The sequence below is a fragment of the Crocodylus siamensis genome, chromosome 4 (genome assembly GCF_052110815.1).
Source record: "Crocodylus siamensis isolate JL-2025a chromosome 4, ASM5211081v1, whole genome shotgun sequence".
In the NCBI taxonomy this organism is placed as follows: Eukaryota; Metazoa; Chordata; order Crocodylia; family Crocodylidae; genus Crocodylus; species Crocodylus siamensis.
The window spans coordinates 43219392-43232900 of record NC_143398.1 but is presented as its reverse complement, the minus strand read 5'-3'; the positions used below and the strand labels follow the sequence as shown (position 1 = coordinate 43232900).

Below are 13509 nucleotides of genomic sequence, written 5' to 3'. Positions count from 1 at the left end.
CAATGAAGTATCTTGTATACGAGGAGGATGGAGGGCATGTTGCACCCTTTCCCACCAATAAATTAATAAAGCTGCAGCCTGCCTCTTCAATCCTGCATCTGTTGCCAATTACCTGCAGGATCTTATCAATCATTCAATGTAAAAAATATGCCCCTCAGACTGTACCCTTTTGAATACCTTCAGCCATTGTGAAAGCCATACACCAGACTTTCCTTCAAACATTAGCTTTCTCTATGAGCCAAAGAACCATTATTTATAATGCACCAAAAATGCTGATATGCAAACATAGCCACAACCACATTCCTCAAAAATATCACATTCTTGGTCAAACATTCTCTCTCTTTATTTCTGTTTTCATCAGAATGACCATAAGTAATTCTTGGATCATTATAGTTCAGCTATGTATTGAGACAGTATCCTGTAAGAGTACAATTCTTCTTTTGGTTATTATTAATTAGCTCCATCTACCTCTTTTTGAAGACTGAATTTTGCTGATCTACATATAAAAAACCCCCCAATACTTAATGGGTGGGTTTGAATAAAAAATGAGATATATCAAATCATTTTTATACATATATAATATATACACTTATTTAGAGGGTGTATGTTTAATCTGCTCTTCAGTCCTTTATATGATGCTCATATTCTTAGACTGTCAGTAATTTGAGACTGCCTAGATCTATGCTAGTATAGCAGCTAGAAAAACAGGATCCCAATCACAGATTATAGCTCCAAGTATGATCATAAAACAAACAATAATAATAAAAGAGAAGTCAATTAAATCAACTGTCTCCAAAACTATGAAGAAAAACTTTCCTTAAAAAGTTTGCTTTTTAAATAACAGCCATTTCAAAGTCTTAACTCAAAACCACCAAGCAATATTGCCTTTTTTTCCTATCAACTCAGAGAAGAAATAAAGCAGCAGAATTTATTTAATAAACTATTCTATGTTGTTGCAATTTTTGAAGGGCAAAAAATATACCTTGTGCACATTTAATATAGTTTTCATACGTCATTTTCTGTATTAGAGATATAAAACGCAAGATAGGATAGCTATTGGGTTTATATACACCACTATACAAATACAAGTTTATATCTCTTTGTCTCAGAAATAATATATTGAATATGTTGTAGTGGTTTCAAGAAACAAAATAGCTGCAAAATCTGACTCCACGTGAATCTTTAGATGTAATAAGGTTAAAGGTTTTTCAAAGTACACTGTCATGTATTACAAAAAGTCTAAAACGTACTGCTAAATATTGTAGTTCAGTTTCAATTATGTGGTGGCATACAAGCTGAATATGAAAAAGAAGGCAGTAGTTTATTTACTCCACGTCCACGCTGCGAGAGTTCAGGGTCCTACTTTTTGATGAAAAATCAGCACTAATGAATAGCTGAAACACATAATTGTATGGAACTACTGGAACTATTCATTGCTGGAAAAAATGTAAGAGGACTTATTACTTCTTTTACACAGATCATTTTTAATCCAGCTTTTTTATTCTAAGGAATGAAGCAATCCATCTACATCTTCAATGATAAATCCTCTACTTTTACAAGGCTTCATTTATCACAAACAATGAACAAATACAGAAAGAAAAATCAATACATGTGGCAGTTTAGTCCAGCAAAGGGTTTTCTTAAAGAGAAACCTCAGTCAAGGTTGAAAGAGCAATTAATGCAGTCTCAAAAATCTGGGCCATTCTGATAGAGTTCAGTTAACATGTGGCAGAAGTAATCATCCACTTGTGAAAATGATTTTCAGTTCATTCTCAAACACCTTTCAGACACTCATGATCCCATTTAACTGACAACAATACAGGCTATCTGTGGGCATCATTGCATTCAATGTGAGAACCAATAGGGACCAAATGCCCACAGGCACTTTCAGTCATCACTGCACGTTCTGTGTTGCCTGCATAAAAGGAATCTTTCTTGAACTGCATTCCTCCTTTTATTTAACCCCACAAGATTAAGCCATTTTTTTTTGTCTTCTGTTGAGGATGAGAGAGAAAACTGATTCAAGACAACAATATGACCTGGGTCATCAGAAGCCTAGCAGTAAACATTCTCAGATATGTTTTAGTACTCTCTGTGCTCTTGAGAAAGAAAAGTAAATAAACCTTCAATAAATGGAAGAAGAAAAAAACCCAGCCCAAACTTCTAATATAATTAATGACAGAAAAGGACATAGAAAACTTAAGTAATGTTGTCAAGTAAGCCAAGCAGCAAAACTGAAGAAAAATATTTTTGTTTATTTCAATGAGCAATAGGAATACATTTTTTCCTCCCAAGAATTTATTTTCATTCATTCTTATAAGCTTTTAATTTTAGTTACATTTCATTGTATGCCCAGCATTTTGATTAATAAAGACACATGGAAGCATCCAAATATTCTTACATTCAAGATACATGCCTGTATCTTAACAGTATGTTGTTGCATTCAATATCACTTCAACATTACTGAGTAAGTCGGAGCATCTACATGAGATGCTTGCTGCATTAGCTTAATAACACCGCACAGTAGTGTGTCAAGGCAAAAGGCATGCTAATAGCCTACTGGGTAGTGTTATTAGGCTAATGCGCAGTAAGTGTCACTAAATAACTATGTGCTGGCACTACTGTGTGGTAACTCTAGGTACTGTGAATTTTATTATTAAGGAAGTACTAAATTAAGTGCACAGTAAAGAATGTGTAATCTGTATCAAGACGCATCCTGTATCTTGTATTTCTATCAACTGGGCAATAAATATGATAGCTTGACAATAAATAATTACCTTATGTAGTACAAAAAAATGAATTAGATATATGAATTAAGGAAGTTAATGAAAGGAAAACTGTCAACTTCAAAAGGACTGCCAAGGTGATAAAAATGATAGTCATGCATGACAACTATGGAATACTGCTATAAAATGAAGTATGATAACATCTATAATTGGCTAATTAAAGGCTTTCTACTTCCCATTTATATGAAAAAATAGTTGAGTCAAAACTGCTTTTTTAAGTGAAGATGCATGATTGTCCTTTGTTAATTAATTTCTCAAGCAGGGGGTATTATTGGAGTTACCAGTGAGTGATCCTATAGCAACAGGATCTATGAAAGGTCCCTGCCCACCCCAAACTTCCATCGCGACTTCTCTGACTTTCTTCTGGAGCTGAATTTTATCACCTGGAATACTGTCACAGCCAGATTAGACTACTACAAAGTACCCTAATAAGGCTATACCTTATATTAGAGCTGTCCAACTCACCCAAAAGGGGTAAAGTTGCAGTCTCCAGGCTATTGCTCAGCCATCACTGTTCCCATTGCTACAGCTGCAACAGCAGCTAGAGTCTCTGGGTTCCCCACTCCTTCTCCCAACTGCTGCTTACTGCCATACCAGGAGAGCAGAGTAGAGCAGGGCAGTGCAGAGCACTGTGCAGGTGCCAGGGGTGGAGAGGGGAAATTGCATCTATACAGTGCAGTAGTGGCGGGGGGCAGGGGTACTCATGTACGCACACAGTGCAACAGGGGGTAGAGGGAAGCATCTATGTGGCACAGCCTGGTGACCTGTGCCTCACGTAGTGGTAGCCGCCACTGGTGTAGGCTGTGGGATCTTAGACATTGAACAGCGCTGCCTTATATCATAGAATCAAAGAAAATGGGCTGGCAGGGACCTCAGGAAGTCATCTAGTGCTTCTCAATTTTCTTTGTACCAGGATGCATTTTTAAACATCGATGGTCATTTCTGACCCAGTAAATAGTTTAAATAGAAACCACCCCCTGGCCCTGTCTGTGCCCCTCAGGCCCAACCCACAATCCCCTCCCCCCCACACCCACCAAACCCTGCTGGTGCCTCTCACTCACAACCCACTGTTCCCTACCCCCAGTGTATGGGGCCAGGGGTGGGTGTGCAGGGTGGGGTGTGCATGTGTGGGACACTGGGGAGCATGTGCCCACCCAGATTTGTGTGCCCACAAGCTGTAGCCTGGCTGATCCACCAGCTGCACTGCCTGGCACTCCTACAAAGAGATAAGCACTGTAATATATACATTATTTTTTAAATTGGGTACCACTTGATTCATAAAAGGTATAGAGAGGTGCCTCAAGTCCAGTGAGGGGTAATTTGAGTCCAAAAAGCTTGAGCACCACTAAACTAGGGTTATTTAGTCTGGAGAAGAGAGGGCTGATGGAAGATTCGATAACAGTCTTCAAATATCTGAAGGGCAATAAGAGAGTGAACAGAGATGGGCTTTTTTCTTTGGCTATGGGGAACGGGACTGGGAGTAAAGGCCTCAAGCTACAGCAGAGGATATTTAGGTTGGAGTTTAGGAGGAACTTTCTGACTATGAGAGAGGTGAAGTATTAAAACAGGCTACCTAGAGAGGTTGTGGAATCTTAATCCCTGAAAATTTTCGACAGCAGGTTAGACAGACACTTGGCTGGGATGGTTTAGTCAGGGATGATCCTCCCTTGGGCAGGCGGTTGGACTACGTGACCTTGTGAGGTCCTTCCAGCCCTACTTTCCTGTGATCCTATAACACCATCTAGGACAAAAAGGTGGAGATTCTTATGTAAGTAAAAAACATTGAGACTTTTAGACAGGCAAAACAGAATTACCTCCTTGGAATTTAGCCAAGACCCCCCAGCTCAAAGACCCACTTGTTTGTGCATGGGTGGGGGGGAAGGTTCCATTCAAAGTAAATAAGAAACCACCATATCACCCCAAATATAAGAGTAAATTTAAAGCAAAGCAGAGGGAATTATACAACTTGTGTCTTTTTGGGACAACAGGTTTAACGACTCTCAGTTGCCGGATGCACTTTATTACCCAACCTAATGAAATCAGTGAAGACAAACTTCTAGCGAATGCAAACTCTACTGAACAAAAGAAAAACACAGCACATTTGTACATATACAACACTTATACATACAAATGATCAACTTGTACTTCAAAAGAGGTAGTAAGTGAAGCTTAACTAAAATAATTATCTGCACGGAAGAAAATATTGCTCTGGGTGACTATTTGTAAGTGACCTAAATAACAGTAGAGCAGAAGCATATTCTGCTCTTCTTGCTAGATTTCTTCAGAGGAAAAGGGTGCACACATGCAAATTTTAGAAATCTGCAAGACTATTAATTAAGTGGAAGGTGTACCTTTACTTTATGGACTAGGGTTGAAAGACGTCTTCTGTATTGATAGTATCCTAGGAATTACTTAATTTTCCTCCAGGTTATTCTGTTTCCCAGACAAGGTATCATATTTTAGAACACTCCCTTTTCAACTAAAAGTGTTGAATAGAACTTCTTTGCAACCCCTGAATACCACTTCTAAATCAACAGAAGAGGTGCTGTAGAGTGACAAAAGGCACTCCCTGTTCCAGAAGTTGAGTGGACTGCCTCAATTGCATTCTAGCCTCTCAAATTGGAGAGGAAAGGAATGGAACCAGACACTGACTCTCATAGCAATATAAAGAAACTGGCTGGTCTGTTTCCATAAAATAGTGTTTTCATTGTGTGGTCCATGCCTAAGAGAAGCTCTATCATAGGACTATCTCTCCTCTCAGTCACAAGCAGAGCGATTTTCTGTGACAACTGTAGAAGTTTCTTGCATTGAAAAATAAAAATTGGGAAATATATTTTAGAGAAGTTTAATACATGGAAACAAGGTGGAAAGATTCTACAGTGACCAACCAGTTCTTTGCAAACCACATTTTAAGAAAACTTGCTATTGAAATCTGTGATTGGTAGTATTTTTAAAGGTATTAGAACAGTACAAGGAAGTATGCGTAGGTGTGTTCATATCACTTAGATTCTTTTCAAAATCTTACTGTTAGTAATAATTTCATTGTTTAGTCTTTCAGCTTGTACGCTTTCATAATGAACAAAATGTATTTAAAATATTCCTCCGAGAAATATACAGAAATGAGTAAGTTGAAACTGAGTTTCTTCAGAAATTAATTTTTATGATGAAAAATTAGGTCCTTTCTACAACATTATTAAACAGCCTTATATAATTTCTGGAAAGGGTAACATTCCCTACTGAAATGATCAAAAATCCATAGTAATAACCTTCTATTTGGGACTCTTCTGTAATGTAATAGCTTGTATATTATATACTAAAAATAGACTTGTTCTGAATATGTTGCATTTATTGGCACGTTGATAAAGCATTGCAGTGATGGCTGTTAAGGAATAACAAAATAGACAAGAAAAATACAAGCCACAGTATCACTTTAATTTGGTCTTTTTCAAATACTATTTTACTTTACAGGAAATTTAAATAATGTTATATATTTTATCTATTGTGCCTATCCTGAAACACCTAAACTCGAAAACATTCACACAAGTATAGGTTAATACACTTGCACTTGATGGAACGTAGAATTTATTACTTGTTGAGAGAATGCCAGAGCCACCTTTTGGAAAATGAACATTACTGCAGAGATCCCTACAAGTAAGGCTCAATCCCTTTATTATTTTAATATATGCATGGTTATACAGATATATGATTCTGTAGACCATATAGATTTATAGAGTATATTACACTAGTATATATTATACTATACTATAAGTTCTCAATTCCAGGGAAGCTGAGCAGACAAAAGTAAAAGTAAAACAACAACAGTGAAGTCACTAAAGGATTATATGTTACACTCTTTCTGGAACACAGAGCACATAAACTTCCATTTTAAGTTCCACAGATATTTTCTTCATAATGAAATTTACTTGTAAATTAAAATATTGTAAAACACCTTTTTTACAATGTGAAAATGGTGGCATTTTTGCTATCTTTTAAAACAGGATAAACCCTCAAAATGTTTTTGTATTGTCCAATGATGTTGTTCAAAGTTTAGACTGAGATTTTCAAGCCAACCACATCCTAAAACTCTCTTCTACATAGTGAGCATGTCTACACATGCACTTTTACTATAGTAACCAAAATTACTGTGCAGTATGGATGCACAATTGCACATTTGCATGTGTACAGCCATACTGCGCAGTAAATATGGTGACTTATGCCAACTTGAGTGTAAATTTGATGCCCGCGTCATACCTGAATAGTTACTGCACAGCAACGCACATGTAGACATGTTACTGCGCTGGAACCCAGGGTGCTTCCCTGCTGGGTCTGCCCAGTCACTAGGGAGGCTGCCCTGAGCCCAGCCCCAAGGCTTCTGGCTGGCCACCTCTCCTGGCTTCAACTTGGAACTAAAGTTAGTTCCAAGGACTGGCAGCCATGTGGCCAGAGGCTGGAGCTCCCCCTGGTGGGCACAGAGCCACACTGAGGGCTACTCTGACCTGGTACTAAATTTAGTCCCAGGTTGACTGCATATATATATATGCCAGCCTATTCCCACTTACTGCACAGAGCTTCTTGCACAGTAAATTTAAGCTGGCATAAATGCACGTGTAGATATGCCCAGTGAGACCACTTTTCGACCTGGCTATCTAGATGGACCCTTCTTTTGTTTAGCAACTTTGGAAGAGTCAAGTACTGCTCTCTGAATCTTCCCTACCACCTGTTTGGGCTGTTACCCCCAGACTGGATGCACATGGCTTAGTATATCTGAGAGAAGGCAGGGTAGATTTTCTCCTTAAAGACTAACTAAATCTCTGATGTAGTTAGACTAGCTGTTTTGGCCAAACAAATCTTATGGGTGCAATTAAATCCCTTAGGTAGCCTCAAAATTTGCAACATTTCCTCCAAATTGATGGTATCTGCATTGTGATACACTTCTTTAATTATTAATATTAATATTAATTATGGCTATACAGGAAAACTAGTAAAGTAACTGCTTAATGTATACCAGTTCTCAACCTTTTTAGACTCAAGACACCACCACCCCCCCTCAGAAAATGCCAGGTCTTAGCTTTTACTCCTGCTTTGACTACGGAAAAAATAATACAGCAGGTCAGAATGGCTTTGACACTGTGAATACCTATCTAAAAATCTCGAGTTTATCTTGTGATATATAGATGCATATATTGGTATTCAGAAGATCTCATGGCACCCTGTTTGAGAATCACTGATCCATACTGACCAAGAAAAACTTTACTTATATTCTTTCATATACTTAGTTTTAATTTTAAACTACACAACCAAATAGGATTTTTCAATGTAAAAAGTAATTCATTCTTAAAGGTTGCCTCTGCCACCCCCACTTGTTTCCTCTAAAATTTAACTATGCTGCCCTCCTGTGGAAGTCAGCATATTCAGCAACAATGAGCAGGAGTGTAAAAGAAAATTTCAGTTCAACTGTTGCATTGATAACTAGGTTGCAGTTGATTTGAACAGTTTGGCCTAAAGTTCTGAAGTAAACAAACTTTTCTTAATATAGAACAAAATATTAAGGTTATAGCTTATAGATGTAAGTAGGATAAGTGCAAGTTCCTGCATATGGGTCAGAATAATTGCATTCACAAATCATCAGCAATCCCCCACAGCCTAGGATGATTGTTTTCCATGACTGTCTTAACTGTGGGCCTAAAGATGGCTGATGAGGCCTATCTGAAAACAATAAACTCTGTCGCAGCTCGGGTGTGAGAGGTTTCATAGTAGCTAGAGTCAGAAGGGACCTAGGTAGATCATCTAGTCCGACCCCCTGCCTTGGCAGGAAAGAGCACCGGGGTCAGATGACCCCGGCAAGGTGCTCATCTAACTTCCTTTTAAAAATCCCCAGGCTAGGAACCTGCACCACTTCCCCTGGAAGCCGGTTCCAGGCCCTAGCCGCCCTGATTGTGAAGTAGCGCCTCCTAATATCTAATCTAAACCTACCCTCCGCCAGCTTGTGACCGTTATTCCTGGTCACTCCTGGCAGCACACGGGGGAACAGGGACTCCCCCAATACCTGCTGATCCCCCCTGACCAGTTTGTAGCAGGCCACAAGGTCCCCCCTTAACCTTCTCTTGTGGAGGCTACTAAACAGGTTCAGGTCCCGTAGCCTCTCCTCATAAGGCCTGCCCTGCTGACCCCTGATCATACGAGTGGCCCTCCTCTGGACTCTTTCCATATCGTCCACGTCCCTCTTGAAGTGTGGCGCCCAGAACTGGACGCAGTACTCCAGCTGCGGCCTGACCAGTGCCGCATAGAGGGGGAGGATCACCTCCCTGGACCTGCTCGAGATGCATCTGTGGATGCATGACAGGGTACGGTTGGCCTTCTTGACTGCCTCCCCACACTGCCAGCCCACGTTCATCGTGGAGTCAATGACGACTCCAAGATCCTTTTCCGTCTCCGTGCTGGCAAGAGGGGAGTTCCCCAACCTGTAAGTGTGGTGCCGGTTCTTCCTCCCCATGTGCAACACCTTGCACTTATCAGTGTTAAACCCCATCCTATTCTCATCCCCCCACCGTTGCAACCTGTCAAGGTCAGCTTGTAGCCTATTGCACCCTTCTAGTGCACCCACATCCCCCCACATCTTAGTGTCATCAGCAAACTTGAACAGGGTGCTTTCTACCCCCTCATCCAAGTCACTGATGAAGATGTTGAACAGTGTGGGCCCGAGGACCGAGCCCTGCGGAACCCCACTGCCCATGTCCTTCCAGGTCGAGAAGAACCCGTCCACTACCACCCTCTGGGTGCGGCCCTCCAACCAGTTGGCGACCCATTTGACCGTGTGGGCATCGACACCACAGTCTCCCAGCTTTTTGATGAGGACAGGGTGAGAGACAGTGTCGAAAGCCTTCCGGAAGTCCAGAAAGACTACATCCACAGCAACCCCTGCGTCTAATGATTTGGTGACCTGATCGTAAAAGGCCACCAGGTTGGTCTGACAAGACCTGCCACTGATGAACCCATGTTGGTTGCCCCTGAGCATGCATTCCCCTGCAAGGCCCTCCTGGATGTGTGCCAGGATAATTTTTTCAAAGAGCTTACCCGGGATTGAGGTAAGACTAACTGGCCTGTAATTTCCCGGGTCCTCTTTTTTTCCCTTTTTGAAAATAGGGACCACACTGGCCCTCTTCCAGTCCTCCGGCACCTCACCAGAGCACCACGAGTGCTCATAGAGCCGCGCCAGGGGTCCCGCAATGACCTCGGCCAGTTCCTGTAGAACCCTAGGGTGAAGATCGTCCGGACCAGCAGACTTGAACACGTCCAGCCTCTCCAGAAGTACCCTAACTAACTCCTTGCTAACCCCTGGCCCAGGCGTGTCTCTCCCGGGGCCTGAGGGGGGCCAGCAGGGAGGTGGCTGAACTGGTCCCTACTTAGGAAGACAGAGGCAAAGAAATCGTTGAATATGTTAGCTTTGTCATCTGGCATGACGACTAAGTTGCCCATCGTGTCCTGCAGGGGCCCCACATTACCCGGGACCCTCTTTTTACCCCCTATGTATTTGAAGAAGGACTTCTTATTGTCCTTAATCCGGGAAGCTAGTCCTATCTCCATTTCTGCCTTGGCCTTCCTGACTGCCCCCCTACATCCTCGGGCGACTGTAACATAGTCCTTCTTGGTGATGACCCCATCCCTCCATTGGGTGTATGCCTCCCTTTTAGCAAGGAGACATTCCCGGATGCTCCTAGTGAGCCATGGGGGTTTATGTGCCCTCCTGCTCCCTTTGACCCTTGTTGGGATTACCTCCCTTTGGGCATGGAGGATCGTCTCCTTAAGGAGCAACCACTCACCTTGGACATCTGGCTCCCTTCCCCTCTGGGTCCTCAGCGCTTCCCCAACGATCCTCCTTAGCTTGTTGAAGTCAGCCCTCCTAAAGTCTAGGGCTGTTGCCTTGCTGCAGCCCTTTGCCACCTTACGCTGGATGGTGAATTCCAGCAAGCGATGATCACTGTCTCCCAGGTGGCCCATCACCCGCAGCCCCCTCACCAGGTCATCACCCGTGGCCAGCACCAGGTCCAACAAGGCGTCTCCCCTGGTGGGGCTGTGCACCTCCTGGGTTAGATGGAGGTCCTGCGCTCTGGCTAAGAACCGACGTGAGCGGTCAGACTTGGCTGACTGCTCTTCCCAGCAGATGTCTGGGAAGTTCAGGTCCCCCATGATGACCACATCCTTAGCCCTCACTGCCTCTGTGAGCTGACCTAAGAATTCCTGGTCAAGCTCTTCTCCCTGGTTGGGAGGTCTATAGTAGACTCCCACCGTTAAGTCTCTATCCCCTGGACTGCCTTTTACTCTAACCCAGAGCACCTCAGAGTACCCCCCCTCTACCCCCTTGCTAATTGATGAGGAAGTATATTCCTCCTTGATGTAGAGTGCTACTCCTCCACCTTTCCTTCCTATTCCTGTCCCTCCTGTATAGCCTATAGCCCTTGACACTCACCGCCCAGTCATGCGATGAGTCCCACCACGTTTCTGTGATCCCCACTATGTCAGGGCTGGTGACAGCTAGGTGGGTGGCTTTGGGTTCTTGATTCAGTCCATGACACACTGTTTTTGCTGCTCCTGCTTCTCTGTCTCCCATTGTGACTAAGATTTCAAACTACTGAGATCCCAGAAGCAGACATTTTCTTATTTGGGATGGTCCTGGGCAATAGTGTCCCATGAGTTGATGTCGATGTTGCATTTTTTTTTCCAAGTTGGCCCTGAGGACATCCTTGAAATGCTTTCTTTACCCTCCTTTCGAGTTTATGCTTTGACTGAGTTGGGAGAATAAAACTTGCTGTGGAAATCTGAGGTCAGACATCTAAATGAGATGGCCGGCCCAGTGACGCTGATGTTGGATGATCACTGCCTTGATGTACGTGGTGTTTGCTTGCAAGAGGACACGAACATTGTTAAATCTGTCTTACCACTGGATTTGAAGGATCTTCCTCAGGCAGCATTCTTCTCTGGCAGCTTCAGTTCTCTCCTGTATGTTGTTCACATCTCAATTCCATAAAGTAAGGAGGGTTTGGTTTCAGATCTGATGTTGCAATCTTTGAACACCCATTGTCTCAAGTGTCCAAAAGGCTGCACTAGCACATTTAAAGCAATGTTGGGCTTCATCAACATTAGCCTTCTGTAGGGAATGGTTTCTGAGATACGGGAAATACTCATTGTTCTTCAGAATCTCACTATGAATCTGAATTACCAGAGCTGGGGACTGCTCATTAAGAGCTTATTGATGAAGCACATTAGTCTTCTGAATATTAAGTATCAGTCCCAATTTCTTGCAAGCCTTGGTAAAGATGTTGATGACTACCTGAATGTCTGCTTCCAAGTGAGCACACACTACAGAATCACTGGCATACTGGAGTTTTCTGATGGAGGATGGGCGGTCTTGGTTTTGACTCGGAGATGGTTGAGATGAAGTAGCTTACCATCTGTTCAGTAGTTTAGATCCACTCTAACTGTAAGCTTGTTGGTGGTCACATGTAACACTGAAATAAGGAATACCAAGAAGAGTCTTGGAGCAATGACACAGCCTTGCTGAACCCCTGTCTTAACATCAAAGGGATGTGTGATAGATCCACTACTGAGAACCATCGCTTGCACCCCATTATGGAGCAGGCAAAAAAGGTGATGAATTTCAGTGGGCATCTGTACTTCAGAAGGATTCTCCATAGTGTTTCTTAGTTGACAAAGTCAAAGGCTTTTGTGAGGTCAAACAAGTCAATGTAGAGAGGTTTATGTTGTTTCTGGTATTTTTCCTGCAGCTGGTGATCAGTGAAGATAATGCCAGTTGTGCCTCTTGATGTCCTAAACCAGGGATGGGTAAAATACAACTGAAAGTCTGGATCTGACTTGCCAACTGATTGGATTCAGCCTGTGACTGCCCCCATGGCGCTCTGCATGGAGCTAAATCCCATCTGGGGCAGCCAGTGCTGTGCTCCTGTTTGCACACAGAAGTCCCAGCCCTGGCCAGCATACACAGCTGCTGTTGGGTGCTGCTCTGCTCCCTTCACTTCCAGCAGTGGCTTCTCCCCCTGGCTCCTGCCCTTTTGCACCAGTCTGGGAGAGGGGGTAGCTTCAGACGGGCAGCTCCTGCCCCAGCATTCAAGGGTCCAGCTCCAGCTCCTGCTTGCCTTCCACCCACTCTGTCTGCCTGGTGTAATGAGTAGCCACTGGCAGATGCCTGAGTGGGGGCAGGGGGTGGGGGTGAGGAGGAAGACAGCCAAGAGCTAGAGCCAGAGCCCTGTGTACTGGGGCAGGAGCCACCTGGGTGTGCAGGGAGCAGATTCCAGGAGCAGCTCTTCAACAAGCAGGAGATGGTTCAGGAGGGTTCTTGCAATGATCTTTTCTATGGTGGACAGAAAGGTGAAGAGCAAATCCCTCTGCAATTTCCAGAGTTGGACTTGTCTCCTTTTTTGAAGCTTGTCATGAACATGGTTTCCCTGAGGTTGCCTGGGATTTCCTCATCATTCTAGATCCTTAAGATGAGGGCATGGAGCTGCAATGTGAGATCCTCTCCCCTCTGCTTGAAGATTTCAGTGGAGATTCCCCATCAACTCCAGCTGCCTTGTCATTCTTCATATGCTTGATGGCTTTCCTCATCTTGTCAAGGCTTGGAGGAATTCTAAGATCATCTCTGACTGGAATTCCTTGGAGCTACCAAAACAATAGAGTCTCCCTATGACTGAAGAAAGGTACTTGTGCC

At 43.0% G+C, this 13509-nt stretch overlaps 1 protein-coding gene across 9 annotated transcripts in view; it reads right to left on the bottom strand.

Moving 5' to 3' along the window:
* CADPS2 (calcium dependent secretion activator 2) overlaps nt 1-13509 on the bottom strand; it is a 619537-nt gene that overhangs the window by 187239 nt on the left and 418789 nt on the right. The window lies entirely within an intron of this gene.